The following is a 17,468-nucleotide window of genomic DNA, read 5'->3' on the forward strand; positions in this document are numbered from 1 at the left end:
AACTGCGTACAGTTAAGAGAGAAATGAAGAGGAGGAGGTTTTAGTAAGTGTGGGTCACCAAGTCAGGAAAGGCTGAATATTCCAGAACTTCTGTGATGAAAGGAGGGGCTCCTTAAGTGGAAGTAGGGAGTTAATTTAAACGACATCAACCTCGAAGAAGGGCAAACTACAACGTCCTCCAAACCATTTAGATTTTTCTCCTCTGGGGAAAAAAAAGTCAGTTGAAAAACAATGAAGCCCCCTCACCCCACCTCCCACCCCGCGCTTTATTTTCGCAGAGTTGCGCGTTTCAAAGTGGTGTGGCCATTCCACGGGGACTGCCGACGAAATACTGATTATAAGTCGAAAGGAAAAGCAAAACAAAACCGAAAGCAGCAGCGATATTCCCGCAGTCATTAAGAGGACGGCCTTCCCTTTTAATGTATCCATTTTTAAAGAAAAGGGGAAGGAATCTTTTCTATGTCTCCACAGTTGGTCTCTTTCCCCCGCAGTTGGTGAATACCGGACTTAAAAGCAGAACCCGGAATTCCAGAGACTAATTTCCACCCCTCCCACGGAGTCACCTGCTCTGGGGGAACCCCAGCCAGAAAGCCGGGTCGCGCCAGGTCAAATCTTGCATGTGTCTTGTTTACTCCGCCCCAGCCCGGCGGCGGCGCGGACCGGCAGGGGGAGGGCGGCTTCGGCCCGCGCGCCCAGGGCGCTCGCCTCCGCGGGCTCTCGGGTGCCCAGAGGGGCGGTGCACCGTCCGGGTCAACCAGGGGACCACCCCAAGGAGGAGCTCCGGGCATCAGCCTGCGAGCTACCAACCCCTCTCGGCGGCCGCCACCTCTTCTAGAGCCTCCCCCGAGGGTGCACTCGAGTGCACACACGCCGGGTAACGGCCGGAGGGAGCCCCGGTGTCCCCCGGGGGTTGCCGGGCCGGGGAGGAAGCCAAGAGCCCAGGCGGCCACTGGCCTGGGATTCCCCCAGCCCCGGGGGCCGCTCTCGTGGGCCACCGTGCGTCCCCTCTTCTCTGCCGAGGAGAGGGGCTCGACCCGCAGGCGGTCGCGGCTCGCCCTGCCGCCTCTCGCCCCCATCCGTGCGCGGTGCACCGGGCACCCGGCCGGGCAGCTGCTTCCCCTCTGCCCAAGCCATCGGAAGACGCGGCGAGGGCGGGCCGCGGCTCTCCGGCTGGGCGCGCCCCGGGGGCCGGGTGGGTGACCCCTGGGAAGGCAGCTGGGGCATTTCGAGCGCGGGGGGCGGGGAGGGAAGTTCCCGCTTCCGCCTCCCTGCTGGAAGGGGCACGGAAAAGTGCTGGGAAACGCGCTGCCAAGCGCCAGCGGGGAGCTACGGTCTGATTTTATTTTTCCTGACCAGTAACCTGATTGTGAGTCGGGACTGGGGGCGCGGGGCCGAAAAGGGACCAGGAGTTCACAGCCAACATGACAATGACCACACTGATGATTATATAATTCCCGCGGGGACGGGAAGACTGGGTGGGAAATGGGGGAGATGGACGGGGGAGGGGGCGCGCGTAGAGGTTTCCGTCCGGAAAGGAAATTCTCAGGCTCGTGGAGACGCCCAAGTGTTGCTCGACAAGCAGAGACCGGCTCTCCGGGGAGTTCCCGGCTCCCCGCGAGCGGAGCGCGGCCGCGATCTCCCCGCCCGGCCCGGCCTCGCCCTCGCGGCCGCCTCCCTCCCCCGTGGCCCCGCGCACGGCACATCCCTCGCCCGCCCGCCGAGGCTCCAGACTGGTTTTTCTGGTTCAGCCTCCCTCCCTGGGACGCGCTGGGGGATCCGATGACGTCGCTGGCTGAGTCGCTCCCTCTTCCTCCTCCCTCGCCGGCCCTCCCTCCCCTCCCCCTAGTAACTTCTGTTCGGGGAGGCGCTGCCAGGAACAACCCCGGCGTCCACGGCCGGGCGGGGAGCGGCCGCTGCGGCTCCGCAAGTAGCCAACTGCGGCTCGGGCCTCTCGGCGCCCCCCGGAGCCCGCGGCTGCTGCCCACCGTCCCTCTCCGCACAGTGTCAGAAAAATAAATAAAGGGAAGAGGAGCCCGGCCTCGGCGGTCGGGATCGCTCCCTCCCTCCCGCCCGCCCTCCCTCTGTCCTTAAGGAAATGCTAGCAGACACCCCCCACCAGACACGCTCAGCCCGGGCGAGGAGCGGCCGCCGCGGCAGCGAGAACAAGGGCACCAGGGGGGGTTTCCTCTCGCTCTCCCTCCTGCTCCTCCTCTCCGTCCTCCTCCTCCTCCTCCTCCTGCTCAGCGGTGACTCTCCAGGTGAGCGGCTGCGAGGATCCCCCTCGCCCGCCCGGGCTCAGCCCGCCGCGTCGCGCCCTCCTCCCGCCGCTGTCAGCCGCGGTGGCCCGGAGCTGACAGCCGCCCGGGGGGCTGGTGGCCCGGAGGCGGGCGGGCGGGCGGGGGGCGGGCGGGAGGTGAGGGGGTGGAGAGGCGGCGAGCGGGCGCCGGCGAGCGCGGTCTCTCCGCCGGAGGAGGGTCTCCCGGAACCATCCTCCGGGGGCGGCGGCACAAGTATTGGCCAAGTTGTGTCCTGGACGCGGACGCTCCCGGGCGCGGGGAGCAACTTGGCGGGTCTCCGGGGCTTGGGAGGCACCGTCCTCCACGTCTCTGCTCGGGGGTGCTGGGGGCAGCCCCGGGGTGCGCGCGAGGTGACCCGACCCTTGGGGAACGGAGCGGCGGGAATGTAGGTTCCTCCTCGGCTCGGTAAGTGGCCCCGGCGCGGCTGGTCCTGCCTCCGCGAGCAGGATTCGCTTGTTTCACTTTAGCCCGAAATCGCCGCCGCCGCCGCCGCCGCCGCCGCGCTCCGCGTCCGCAGCGCGCGCGCCCCCCGCCCGGCGGGCGAGGGTCGGCGGGGCGGCGCGTCTCGGGGCAGCGTGGGGAATACCCCGGCCGCGGCGCTATGCAGATGAGCGCAGGCTGCTGTGCGTAATGTCCTGGGGGGAGGGGGCGCGCGGGAGCGCTGGAGGCAGGAATGCGCCCGGGTGCTTCGGAGCGACGTGCACCGGCGCGCACGGCCCGCCACCGCTGCGGCTGCCGCGGCCGCCGGCGGCCCGTGGTCAGGTAGCGGGGGCCGGGGGCGAGCGGCGGCGCGGCGGGAGGGCCGGCGGCCGGCCGAGGCCGAGGGCGCGCGGGGCGGGCGCGGGCGGTGGGCATGTCAGTGACTTGGGTCCTGGTCCCAAGGAAGGAAGGAAGGAGGAAGGCGAGAAGGAAGCCAGCAAGCACGGAGGGGACCGTCTCCCCGGAAGGTTCCGCGGAGGCGCCCTCGCCTGTGCGGGTGCACCGGCCTCACCGCGGCTCCCGTCGCCGCCAGCTGGACGGGGGCGCGTGGAGACGGGTGGGGGCGGTTTGCACGCGTGTTTGTCTGTGCGTCCGGTCGTGGCCCGGGAAGGACATGTGTGTTTGGGCTGTGCACTGTGGGGAGCTGGGGCTGCGCCTTTATGTCTGTTCCCTGAAGTGGGTGGAACGTTGGCCCGTTCCGGGAATGTTCCATGACGTGGTGCCGCCACAGGAAGGGGGTTAACGAGGGGCTCTCTGCCGCGGCGGCTCTGCCGGCTGCTATCAAAGCAGATGTGCTGCCGCCGCTCCTCCTCCTCGCTCACCTCCCTTCACCCCCCCCCCCCCCGCCTCCCCATTCTATGCGTCTGTGACCGGTAGGGGTGAGACAGGAAAACATTGCCTTGTGTGTCTGTGTGTGCACGGGCGGGGGGGGGATGTATGTGTGTGGTGTCTGTCGTACATGGTGGGGTAGACTCCAGATCAGCTCTGCCACCCCAGCTGTTATCGCAGATGGGTGCGTTCTATACGCATGTGCCTCCGCGGTTGGTCCCTCTTACATAACACCTCCAGTGCAGGGAAGGATACGGGAATATGCGACCCCCAACCCCGGGAGCCCAAATTGGGGCAGGGGGAAGGAAGGTCAGGCGCGTCTGTTGTCCTTCAGGGACTGGGCTCCCCGGGGGACGGGAAGAGGAGGGGAAGGAGGGTTTGCTTCCAGTGCTGCTTCCAGCTCCTGTCTGACTTGAAGGCATCTAACTGGAGGGCTGCAGGAACTAGTCTCCTCTAACGGGCGGACTTTGACGTGCTAAGCGGGGGCCAAGTGGGGACTTGCACCGCAGCGGAGTGGGCGTGGGGGCGCCGGAAAGAGGCAGGTCCTGGGCAAAAGGCACTGCAGCCGCAGACAGCAGTGATGTGCGGGGAGCTGGGGGCAGAGAGGAAGGCTGGGCTCCGAGGGGACCCTGATAATAGGTTTCTCTAGAGGCCTTAGAACACCTGTAATGGCTTAGAATTCACACAGGAAACTGCATGTGCAACTGACATTGCGAAATCCTTTTTTTTGTCTGCACAGTTATTTGGGCCTAACATGAACAGTTAAAGGCTTGTTTCCGGCACTTTCATTATAATGGAAAAATTGAGTTGATTTTTCTTCTTCCTTTTCTGCCATTTTAAAAGTAACTCTGTTGGTCTCCAAATAAATATGGGTAGCCCCCCTTCCCGTTCCCCCACCTTCTCAAAAAAAGGCAAGGCCTCAATTGTGTTTTTCTAATAAACTCAGAGCACTAGTCAAGGGATATTGATTTTTCTCTTCAGTGGAGTTGTGTCTTGTGTAGTGCATAAGCAAGCCGAGAAATCACTTGAAATATTAACAAAATTCATTTTAATTGGATTTGCAATAATCTGTCATTCTAGATAAAGGCCATTTAACTTTTGGAGAAATATTTCTTTCAGCGCTATAGTAATGGTTGGTGATTCTTGCCCTTGAGGAAACTAAGTCATTTAAGTATTTGCACATACATGTATGTGTAGATGCCTGTATATATGGACATAAATGTATGACTTTGCCATAGACTGATTACTTTGTTACCTTAAGAGTGATAAATGTTTAACCAAGTAGATGGTGTGAGCAGTAGATTGGGTTTGATTTTAGGATTTAGGCCAAATAGTTTATCAAAACACAAATGTACCCCCTATGAGTAAAGTGAATATCATTTCAATTCTTAGGGGGAAATTCATATGAAACAGTTAGAAACCCTGGTGCCAAATAAAAATTACACTTAATTTTTTTAAAATGAAAGATGTTTAGAAAAATCCAATGACTACATGTACTGTAGATGTCATAATACCTTTTGGCCGCTAGGTTTGAACAATGCAGTTTATTTCTTATATGCAGAAAATGGTTACATTGCCATGGTGAATCTTCTGAAAATTAACCGAGACCATTTCTTCTACTGAACAAGGTATAAAACAGGAAATTAGCAAATGTTGGCCTCTATATTTCTGTACCGGCGATTGTATTCTATGTGATTGGCCTTTTCAGAGGCTGCTTGTATTTCTATGAGGATACTTCACATCAAATTAGGCGAGCTTGATTTGGAGATAATTGTGGGAATGGTAGTGTATTAGTGGAATTTGAAATATGAAATTTGACTGATATTTGACTGATTAGATCCAAGTGGAGATAGTTGTAATAAAATCTTTAAAGCAGAGGAAGGATGTGTATACTTCTATTTATAAGGAGCAGAAAAGCCCATTTGCTATGCATATGTGAACACACAATGAAGCTGTGTTGCTTGACGACCCTGAAGGATTAGACAGCAGGGCCTTTTGATTGATCAGTTTCCTTTTACATGAGATGTGTTTATAAAACTTGTTACTATGAAAACAAAACAGAGGACAACATGCATGCAGGCATTCCTTGTGGAATAAGGCTACGTGTGTCTGCTTGCGCTTTTGGCACTTTGTCACTATTCAGAAAACCAGGTTCAATCTTTGGTGCGGATTCAGTTTCAAAGAATTTTACTTAGAAATTTGGTGTATGTGTGTGTGTGTTTAGAAACCAGATCCTAATTCAGCAGCAGTAACTATGAATAAGAAGTACTTTATTTGGGTAGATTCTAGATATCTCAAACATTTTTACAATAATTAGCTGAAATTAACTCGAAAGCATCTGTAGAGCACAGGAGGAGCCCCGGTGGCACAGTGGGTTGCGCAGTGGCTGGGGACCCTGAGGTCCCACCTGCAGCTTTCCCAGCGAGAAAAATGAGGCTGGCAAAAGTTTACAGTCTCAGAAGCACAACGGGATAGTTCTCGTCTGTCCTATAGGGTCACGACGAGTCAGTAAGGACTCCATAGCAACGGGATTTTGGGTTTTCTATCGCAAGAGCAGCTTATTTGGCGTGAATTGAAGTCTCCTAGAGTATATCATAATTTAGCACCTAATACTTGGACTAACATCATGGAAGATCGGTTCAATTTATGGCTTGGGATCACACAGGCTACTAATCTACAGCTGTTAATGGTAAATAGTCACTTTTTGGTGCAAAATCAGCATCCTGTAAAATCTGTTGGTCTCCAGGGTTTCCTAAAGTGATTGATACTGCCCCCTGGGGATCGCTGGCATGATTAAGGGGGGCTGCAAAAGCAGATACCTACGTTTTATCTTGAATTATGGCGACAGTACAAAAGTTTTTAATTGCTAGGGAGACACTGAGTTATGTATTTATTTACTTATTTTCTGATAAGGGCACAGGAGGCCAAATCAGCTTGGGGGCTTGTGGTCTGTAAGTTAGTCTTGTAGATGAAAAAATCATGGGATATGTAGTACATCTTCATCCTCCCCCCCAAATAAGCTTCTAGTTCATTAATTAATACATGAATGAATAGTTTGGCCAAATTTTGGCATGTGAGTCTCAGAGTTTTTATAGTGATATTAAAAATAAAAGGAAAAAGAAGTTAACCTAATGGTCTTCAGGTTTCAGCAGGAACTTCAAACCTTCCAGAATATGTGTGTTTGCTTTAACCACATAGGCAGACCCTTCTTTGAAATTGAGTAAGGCAATAGTCAGTATCCTAATGAAGACTGGTCGCAAAGCCTGCCGCAATGTTTAAAGCTGGGGACCAACACACAAACTGAAAGAAACTTGGGGGAAACTTTATGGAAATCAGATTGTGCTTCTTTGATGGGAACTATGAGACGTGGAATACTTTCCTATGTGTTCGTATTAATTGCTTGCTTTCTGCAATCCACAACATTGCTTCCTGTGTAGTGTTAATAGAGAAACTAAAACAAACGAGCGTGTAAATCAGTATTTGTCGTGGTGATATGGTTCTAAGTAATTTGGGAAAGTGGTTCTCAGCATCTTCTCCCTTGTGACTCAATTCCACAATCTTCTAGCTTAGTTTACTTGGTCTGTGCAGTCTTGCTTTTCTGAGATGGACCGTGGACTACAGGGTTAAGATAGACACAGACAGACCTGTGTTCGTTTCACAGGTGCATTTAGAATAGAACCAGAACTGCCTGCTATTTGGGTCACAATTGTTCTGGGCCAAACATGGACTGATCTTCACATATACACCTACCAGTAATCATCTGAGGCATTGACTATGACATGTGACCTATTTTACAAATGTTCATAACTGGGTTTCCTATCAGCTTAAAGTTTGGGAGTGTAACTTTGGGAAAAATAGGAGAACCTCAGTCCTTCAGCCAGAAGAGGTAAAGAAGGAAAAAAAAAAAAGGATGCTTGTGTGTCTGAGGGCAGTTTTAGGCAGAAAGCAGGTGGGGCTGTTTCCCATCAAGCCCAGGCTGTCGTTTGGGGGTCACAGGATAATTGCATTCAAGTTCAGGAAGGACTCAGAGCCAGCATGTTTGGCATGTTTCTCACCTGTTCACAATATTTAGTCCTCTCTAGAGTACGACAGCAGGTATTTCATCGATTCATGCAATTCCTTCAAGTTCTTACTGCATGTCATGTCCTAAAAGGAGTCTCTCTTCAACGATGACCCAAACCAGAGAAGGGTTGGCAGATCTTGGTCGCGTTGCGTAAACCCCCGTGTTTGTTCTGAGGGCAGCTCAGAGGGTTTTCTTGCCTTCCTGTGGGAGCCTCAGGCTCAACGTGTCTCCCACCCAGCCACCAGGTGACCATCATCTATTAGTGATGATGTGATACTGAAGGAGTTTAGGGGAGCTTCCCAACTCAGACAGACTAGCAAGAAAGGCCAGGTGAAGAAAATTAGCTAATGCGAACCCATGGACTAAAAGGTCTGAACCCTGTTGTGCTTGGGGTGCTGTGAAAATGTGTGTATATGTGTGTGTGTGTGTGTGTGTGTGTGTGTGTGTGTGTCCAGTGGGCAGCTAACAACAAACATGTGCTACCAAGTGCGATGGAAGAAGCAAAAGTGTGCATGAGACCGGGGAGGGGGCAGACAGTGGGTGAAGAGACTGTAAGGTGGATGGATAGGTGAGTGGGTGGAGGGAAAGTGGGAAACTAAAGAGAACTACTCCATGACCCGAGGCTGGGGGAGGCACTGTGTTTCCCAGCTTTGAGAGTCAGCCAGTGGGGTTGGAGGTCAGAGAACCAGAGAGGTGATGCAAGATGAGCCCTTCAAGGCAGGCTGACTGAGTCAGTGATCCTTCAAACCGGGGTTCTTTGGAGAGTGACTTTCAAGGGACTTCCCTTAGCAATTCAGGACATTCCACCAGCCCACTGTTGGGCTGTGCCAGAGACTGATCACTGGAGAGGGGATTCTGGGCGCTGAATCTAGAAGCTAGAGGGAGGAGGTGCACTCACCACGTGTCTCCATGGGAGTCCCTAACCTCCTGGACATTTTATTGAGACTTTGTGTTCATTGGCAGCTCTGGTTGTGTTGGGCTGCTAACCACAAGGTCAGCAGTTTGATACCCCAAGTTGCTCCAAGAGAGAAAAATAGGGCTTCCTCCTCTAGCAAAGAGTTACAATCTCGGAAACTCACAGGGGCAGTTCCACCCTGTCCTCAGAGTCGTGAGTTGGCTTTGACTCGATGGCAGTGAGTTGTCAGTAGATCCTGGGTGGACAAACAGCTAACGTGCTCACTGCTACCTCTAAGGTCTTCTTTAAAACTTGCCATCAAAGTTTCAATGACTGTGTGGTCATTGGCAGCTGGAAAGATCAGAGGGCTGTTGGGGAAGGGTTTTATTTTGGAGCCGGGTCTTAAATGTAGAGTAAAATTTTGGGAAGTAGAGAGGGAATGGTGAGGTGTCAGCGTGCTCTTTTGGTGGATGGTGGGGCTATAAGGTCAGTCCTCGGAGAGGGAGGGGTAGGTGAATTTAGAAAAGACCATGCCTCCAAACTGTGTTACCACAAAGCTCTGCGGAGGAAGTGGGGTTTCCATTAAGATTTTTGAGCTGGGAGTGATGCTCTGTAACGTGTGTCTTAAGAAAGATTACAAAGGCCACGTGGGACATGTACCCAGAGATAAGAAATCAAGTATGTTGTTAGAATGTTCTAAAGAGAAGCAATAAAGGTTGATACTGCAGAGGCCGTAATAGGATTCTGTTTACCTATTTAATGGACATTTTCCCCCTTAATGGACATCTTAACACCACCTTTATACAAATAAATTAAAAAAAAGGGAAATAATAGTAAATAGCAAGGAGACTAAAATGCTGTGTTAAACGTGGGCAGTATATTTGGCAACCTTAGACTCGGCGACACATTTGTCAGTTTTAGCGGCAAGTGAATGCAAAGTCTTCTATGATGATTTTCACATACTGTAAAAGCTGTATTGTGGAAAGTACTCATAAATGTTAACAGTGAAGGCTGACTTTTCAGACGCCAACTTGTAAAAAGTATTTATACTTGCCGTTTCACGGTATGAACATCATGAGGATAAGCACCCGAGAATGAATAAGTGATTTATTTAAGGATTGATTGGAATATCTACCTTTAGTTGATAACGTCGTGCAATGGAGTCCCAGGAGTCAGGCTGGCTGGACAGTGGCGAATGACAGTAACAGAAATTGCCCCTAAACTATGACCATACAGGTAGTCCCTGACTTACAGCAGGGTTCTCTCTGATGACGCCATCATAAGATGATGCGGACAGAATCTGGATACCTCTTCTTTTTAAAAAACAGAGCAACTATGATTATTATTCCATTATCAGTATCTTTATATAAATCTGATTGGTTAACATCTGCAAGTGAACATCTGGGATTGGTAATGTCAGCAAATGGCATGTTGTGACATTGTATGCAGTACCTGTTTGTAATGATAAAATGTGCAAAAAAAACTTGGAAAGGCAGTGTTGAAGGGGCCTAAGTCTGGGCTCCCTGGGCTGGGCAGATAGTGGAGCGTGGGTGCAATCGAGGGCTTTGTTCGGCCAAGATTTACTTGGTGGTTTCATTTTTTTTCTCTGAAGGAGCAGATTAGGGAAGCACTTATTATTTGTGGTAGAGTCACTTGATTTCAGCGGCCCAGTGAAAAATGCAGGGCTTTTGAAATTAGGCAGCAGCGAATTTTAGACACTCCTCCATCTGTATTTGCTTGGAGACCTGTAGGCAGGCTCCCTCCCATGGGTAGACAGGCGTGCACACGTGCACTCACACATATACCCATCATAGGGAAGCACGTGTGTTCAGTGAGAGAGAACATTTTGATGCTTAACACACAGCCTAGGTTCCCCCCCTGATCATAGCAGAAAGTGTTTCTTTTGAAATGGGGATTGTGCCTAATTCCATATTAAGGAGATTATAGAAAAGGTAATTTAAATTGTAAGTACCTTTGTTCTCCAAAATTCTGGATTCATTTGAAACTGTTTTATTTCTTTTGGAAGCCAGACAACTAGTTTAATAGTGTACATATGAAATGCTAATTTGGCTGGTTAATTGGATGCAATTAAATTGAGGTTATTTTATACTGCTTAATTGTCTGAAAATTACATGCGTTACTGTGCTTGTGTATTGTGAGGCAAGAACTGGGGGTGTAGCGAGGGTGGGGGTGGGAAGGGCATAAGGTCTCTGCATTACACTTTCTGGGAAAACTTGGAAGCAAGTCATTTAAGCTCTCCGGACCTCATTTGGAAATGGAAGGGGTTGGAACAGATGGTCTCCCAAGCCTCATCCAGCTCATATTCTCCCAGTTTATAAATTCTGTTTTATAGTTATAAAGAAGACAATGTCATTATATTCTATAATTATGGTATTATAAGGATGAACTAACCACTTAAAAAAACCAGCACAGTGCCATTTTAGCAAATCCTGTTGAAGGAAGGGAATTTAGGCTTATGGAGCACTGATTTATACGGTGTGCCAGGCTCCATACAGGCACACTCACATACCAGGCAAACTCCAGAAGTTTGTGGGAGAAATCCTCTTGTACATTCGTTCACTTACTCTTCAAAACAACCCAGTGTGGAACTGGGATTAACTTCCAGGTGACATTTAAGGAAACAAGCTCAGATTAAATTAATTTTACAAGAATTCTCTGATAGTTTGGGGCGAAGCTGGATTTAAACCCATGGCTATTTGACTATGAAAGTACGGCTAGTCTTTTACACCACACCATGCAGCAGCAAGGATGACCCACAGTAAATATGTATTTCAAAAGTTGAAAGGAAATTTTAAGGCCATTTTACCTATTTAGCATAATAATACACTTGTTCCCCTTTGCCTCTGTCCCCCACCCCCTTCTGCCCCAGCTTTATGGGTTGTCCTGTGGTGGCTGTGTGTGGCTGTGATGCTGGAAGCTGTGTCACTGGTATTTCAAGCGCCAGCAGGGTCACCACAGTGAGCAGGTTTCATTCATCAGAACTTCCAGATTAAGAAGTGACTACGTAGGAGGAATGGGCTGGCCATGTCAGAGGAAGTAGCCTTTGAAAACTTTATGGTTAGCTCAGAAACGTTGTCAGTTACTGAAAACCTCATGGATGGCGGCAGAACATGATAACAAATGTCAGGAAGGTGCAGGACCAGGCAGTGTCTTGGTCTCTGGTACGTGAGTGCTTTAGGATTGGGAACTGACCAGGTGGCACCTAACAGCAACTCCAGTCAGGGAGAAAGGTAGGTCGGGGTTACACGCATGGGACATTTGAACTCAGACAGGTGTGCCTTCTTGCTCTGCCACTGGCTGGAGAAATTTCGGAAGCCAACTTCTCTGAGGCTATAGAATGAGCATGAGAGCACCTAGTGTAAGGCCACTGTGAAATGTTTTATGAGAATGTGTCTACTCGTTTCAAGGACCACGTAGTAAACATTTAATGTAGCTCTTATTCTTATTATTAGGAAGGGATTAGACTAAAAAACACAAGGACTGGAACAAATATTGGTGACAGTAAAACGCTATTTAAACATGTCATGGGCTCTGAAAGGCTTGCCTGAGAGGATTTCAGGCACCTGCTTGGCATGCACATGTTTTTCAACATGTACTACATGGAACAGCCGATTGAAATTTGGCAGTTTTCTCATTCAGCACAGCCAGTGCTACAGTGATGATGCAACCTACATTCATTGTTTCTTTGTGGATAATCTTTTTGACGTTTGAGGTCTATCTAAGGATAGACTTTGGGATCGCAACCACCCCCGCTTGAGAATCTACACAGATCGTGTAAACCAGAGAACTAAAGTTAACTTGAAGAACCTTGCATCTGCTTATGAGGTAAAACTGGCATGTTCTCAATTAATATCGATGTTAATATTCTCACTTATTAATATTTATTAAGTGTCTGATTTGGCGAGGCGTTGTCTTAGACTCCAGGGATTCATCATGAACAAAATCGTGTAAATAAGTAAATAAATAAACATCCCAGGGCTGATTTTATTCTGTCCTATAGCATTGCTGTGAGTCTGAATTGACATTCGAATGGATTAATTAATTCAAAACAGATTGAATAGTGTTCTTAGGAACGCCTACTTCTTTATTGAGGGGTCTCGCTCAACCCAAATAGCAGTTAAAAAAGATTTTTAAAATGTACTCATCACTAATGAGCATGCTGTTTATTATAGAGTTATAGTAAAAAGTGTTTGAAAGGTACTGATTTTACATAATGAAATATTAGGAAAGTTTTGTTATTTTAAAAATTTGTTGAAAGTGAGTCACAGTGCACCTCTTCTTCCTTGTGCAATCAGATCCCGATTATTTTTCCGGGCAAAGAAAAAAAACAAATGTTTACGAGTGACACAGAGTGCATTTATGTGTTGGTTAAAGTGATGTGGTCACCACAAATCATATTTGGAATTTATCATTTTAATCTCATTTAATAAGAGCATTTCCATTTCTTCCTGAAAATTCTTATTACCTAATTTCTGTTGGGTTAGGATGGTTTAGATGTTCATAAATGTGTGCTCAAGATTGTGAGGTAGACATGTAATCTTGGCACACGTCCATGATGAGAAAAGTCATTTGACACACGCTAGGATGGGGATCATCTGAGCCCAATGAGGGCAGTTCCCAGTGGGAATTAAGCCCTCGCTCACCTCTGCTCCAATGGCCAAGTCCACCAACCTGCCCACCCTTAAAGTGCTTCTTGCTTCCACCGATCTCCCATCTCCCTGCAAAGTGAGCTTCCTGGGCTCTGCCTTTACCCTTTGTTTTTGCAGCAAGAGCACAGCGGAAGCCCTGTTGAGGTGCTCCACTCCCTCCTCTTGGGGAGGAGGTTTACCCTTGGACTGGGATTCTACCATGTTGGACAGATTGCTCCGCCATGTTTCCCTCGCAGTTCTGAGTAGAGAAAGTTCTAGCAAGGCGATCAGGGCTCTTGGGTTTGAGGTGCCAGCAGGAGTGGTTTTTCTGCTGAGCCTGCTTGGGTGAGTTAGATGTCAAGGAGGGAGTGGAGTGTCTTCCTCCCTCCCACCTCCCTGCGGACAGTCACTGCCGACACAGACCCATGAATGAGGGCAGGCTGGGAGGGAATCTGCTGGCTTCCTCTCATGCAAAGCTGGTGATGAAATCTTCCCTTTTGGCAATGCAGCAGTGCCCGGAGGGACAGTCCTGAGGTTGGTACAATACTTTATGGGTAGGTCATGTACAGTTCAGCTTCTAATTACCCATGAACAATGACCAAACTTTATTTTCCTTTCTTTTCCTGATGCTTACATGTTGAATAATTCCTTCTCCTCCACATGTAGAAACCCTGGGTGATACACACTCAACCTTGGGCCATGTGTCAAAGTGTATGCTGGGCGAAAACGAGAGGTTTCTTTCTTTCTCCCCACGTTGTGCACGTTGTGAGATGTACTCAGTTGGACCGACGCTGTAAAGGACACCCGACTTGGGCACTAAGAGAACACTGACTCCCACTGGTTTCATGCTTGCCTCGTTATTGATTTTCAGAATGGTTCAGGCCAAGTGGCTGTACCTGTATTATATTTCATTATTTCTTCCTCTTTGAGAATGATGCATTGTTTATAGCACAGCCGTATCTCCTGGGAATAAAGCAGGGTAACACAAGAGAATTGGAGTAGCTATTTTTAGCATGTGAAGTAACACTACATTTTGAGAATAATTCAATTGTTGAAAAAAACCTCTGATACACAACAATGCAGTTGTGACAGGGTGAGTAGAGTGTTCTTGAGATAATTGCCTGCTATTGATGTAATTTATTACACGCATGTGCAATTGTTTTCAGCAGGATAATGGTCAGTAACAACATAGCTTGCTGTCATAGCCCCTGATGGATGCCCACTTGGCGTAGATCATCTTTGCTTGTGTGTAAAAAATATATTGAGCTAGCCACAGCCATGTTCAACTAGAAGAAAAGGAATGACATAAAGGCTTCGGTACCTGTTTCCTTCTTCCAGTGACCCCAGTACTATTCTTGATGAACCCGGTGCCCAAATTTAATCAAGTGTAATTTTTGAACTGGGCCAAATGGCTGAGATTTTTGTAAATGACCTTTTAAAAATGAATCATCAGAGGGTATAGGATAGAACAAATAATTGGACACTGAGTGTTGGAGATTACATTTACTAATGGACAAACTCCAATTTTGTTCAGTCATCTGTTGGTTTTTGGCCATGTTCGGTGGGAGTTCGCAAATGCTCAATCTGAAGAAATCTGAAAATAGCCCTGATGGGCATTAGTTGATTTGGAAAACTTGTACGTCTTCTCAGATTACTCCTGGAATTACACTGTGCGGAAATTACCCTGCCGCCTTTCCCTGTCTTCTGCTTCATGGTGATCAAATAGAAGACGTTGCCAACAAACTTGGTGTGACATTACAACGTTTGCCACAGAGTTGGTACCCACTGATAGTGATCCTGTAGGTAGAATACTGTGCCTTTTGGCTCTGAGACTGTACATTTTTATGAGAATAGGCGCCCATATTTCTTTCTCATAGAGCAGCTAGTGGACTTGAACTTCTGACCTGGGGTTAGCAGCGCAATGCATAACCCACTACACCACCCAGGTTCCTTACAGCTTACTCTAGTTATACTAAATCTTATAGTATAAGATTTATAAGATTTCCCCGCTAAATATTATAGCGGGGAAAGCAAACGATGCCTCGAAGTACATAGGGCATTTATGATCTTGAGATCAGTGGATTTGGGCTAAAGTTTTGTCTCAAAACTGTGCATGCGCCACACAGTGATGTAGATCAAATTACTAGCTTTATGTTGATGGGTAAATAGCTCCCCTCGTACCCTTCCCCCTAAAATGAGAAGTCGTGAGAAGGAATGAAGGACCGAGGGACCCGGATTTTGATGGTGTCCTGAAATAGGCAGGCAGCTGGCAACCTTACTCAGTGTGACCTCTTCCTCGTTGCTTTTTTTCCAGGTGGGTCAGACCTTGATTTTGAGCAAGTCGCATCTTCAGGATTGGTTAGGCATTTTGTGAGACGTTTTCATTCTTGCCATTCAGGGGCAATTTGGAGGCCTGCCAGTGATGACTTATTGAAATTATGCTGCTTACTTTGCTTAGAGTTGAGGTTCCAATGTATTGATTTTGACTTGTAAAATGGTGGTAGGACACGCTTTGCAATGTGACGCCTTTCAGAGAATCGTAAGGTGAGTCAAGGCTACGGGAGGCATCTTTGCGCCCACAATAGAGGGAAATCTGCCCCCCAGGACCACCTGCATTCGGTCTCTGATTAAACATGTTTTTCTTTCTTAACGTGGGCTACTGTCCTCTTAGACTTTTTAATCTACCAGCAGTTGGAGCCTTTGCTACTAAACAGAATGAGTTTAGTCACAGTTTTTTACAATTATTTAATGATAGTCATCATATTCACTTTCACTATGATTTTCTCCAGAGTAATATTTTTATTTATATTAATTTCTGTGGGGAAAAGGTTGATCATGTTCTGGCTCTTGGTGTTTTACAGATCCTCAAAAACAAATCCCTCATCTCTTCTTGTTCCCCTGAAGATGGCCTGTTCAAAAACATTTTATAAAAGAGTCCTAGACATACTTGCTGAGCTCCTGTAGATAGATACCAGTGGACCAGAGTTGTAGGCGATGGAAGTGTAATGCACACTCATTTGAACAAATGTAATTAGGAAAATCATCTCCTTTGCCTACCACTGTCTACTTGTTCCTGTTCATCTTACTTGTCCGCCTACATATCCACTTGGAGAATAAAATTTATATCACCGAAAATGCAGGATCCTGTATGTATTAGTTTTTATTTACCTTTGTTGATTGCAACGCTTGTGGGCTTCTCCACATCCTTCTTCTCTTTCATGGTATTTGGCTGATCGTCCCCATATTGCCTTTCCCTTCTTCTAAATTAAGATGATCCTTCGTGGTATAGTGGTTATGTGTTGGGCTGCAATCTGCATGGCCAGCAGTTCAACACCACCAGGAGCTTCTTCGGAGAAAGACTGGCCTTTTGATTTCTGTCAACAGTTATAGTCTTGGAATCCCACAGGGTGTCACTGAGTCAGCATTGACTCAATGGCATTATCAGTTAGTGATTGTCAACAAGTGTAATTTTGAGATGCTAGAATGTGCAAGATGTATGGGAAATACTCATATAAAGAATAGCGAATCACTCACTGCCTCATCATCAAAGCCTTACAGTCTACTATATTGAGGGAAAGCGTTTACACATGCAAGTCTAGTTTAAAAACACGAATTAAAGTGCCATGGAAGAAGCATAGTGAAGATCGGGAGTCGTTTCGTGGCAAAGGGGATGCTTTGATAGTTCTTGTTTTGAGAGGCAGAGTGAACAAATGCATTCACCTGGGAGTATTTTCAGAGAAGCCCCTGATCTTTTGGCAGCATGAAATGTACAGGAAGGGAGTATTGTGAAATGGCTGGACTGCTGGGCTGTGCAGTCTTTGGTGTTGCGCTCTACCCTGAGGAATTTGTACCCAACTCTTAGCTAGCAGTAGCTGTCATCTTGGGAAAGTTTGGTACTTGAATTTGACAAATCCATAACTTTACAAACACACTCACAAGATATACTTATGAACATTGCTATGTAGAAAATTCATTTGCACTTATAAATAAGATGATGCATTCGTGTGTAACGTGGATTGACTTTGACTTAACATACTATTGCTGTCATTGTTGTGAAAATCCCATAATACCAGGGATAATGACTAATCCTGAAGGGAAATGAAATTTAGTGTCAGAAGAGGTAATGCTATATTGAAACCTGTGCTTGCTCATTTATTCCTTCACTGTGTTGCACATTCTTTGGCCACAGAAGCAACATGCCATTGGATCATTGGTTTAACTCCAATGACTGTCATCGTAGGGTAAAATGAACAATC

The 17,468-nt window shown here is 48.0% G+C and overlaps 1 protein-coding gene across 3 annotated transcripts in view; it reads left to right on the forward strand.

Moving 5' to 3' along the window:
• The first annotated feature begins 1,845 nt into the window (after positions 1 to 1,845).
• The window catches only part of HIVEP2 (HIVEP zinc finger 2), a 221,223-nt gene continuing 205,600 nt past the window's right edge, over positions 1,846 to 17,468 (forward strand). For 2 of the 3 annotated variants that reach the window (XM_075554451.1, XM_075554455.1), the window contains exon 1: positions 1,846 to 2,258. The gene's annotated coding sequence lies outside the window, so the exon portion shown is untranslated. Of the gene's footprint in view, positions 2,259 to 2,500; positions 2,703 to 17,468 lie in introns of those variants that run through there. The other variant, XM_075554454.1, reaches the window with a different exon arrangement.

Source organism: Tenrec ecaudatus, chromosome 7, assembly GCF_050624435.1.
Source record: "Tenrec ecaudatus isolate mTenEca1 chromosome 7, mTenEca1.hap1, whole genome shotgun sequence".
Taxonomy (NCBI): Eukaryota; Metazoa; Chordata; class Mammalia; order Afrosoricida; family Tenrecidae; genus Tenrec; species Tenrec ecaudatus.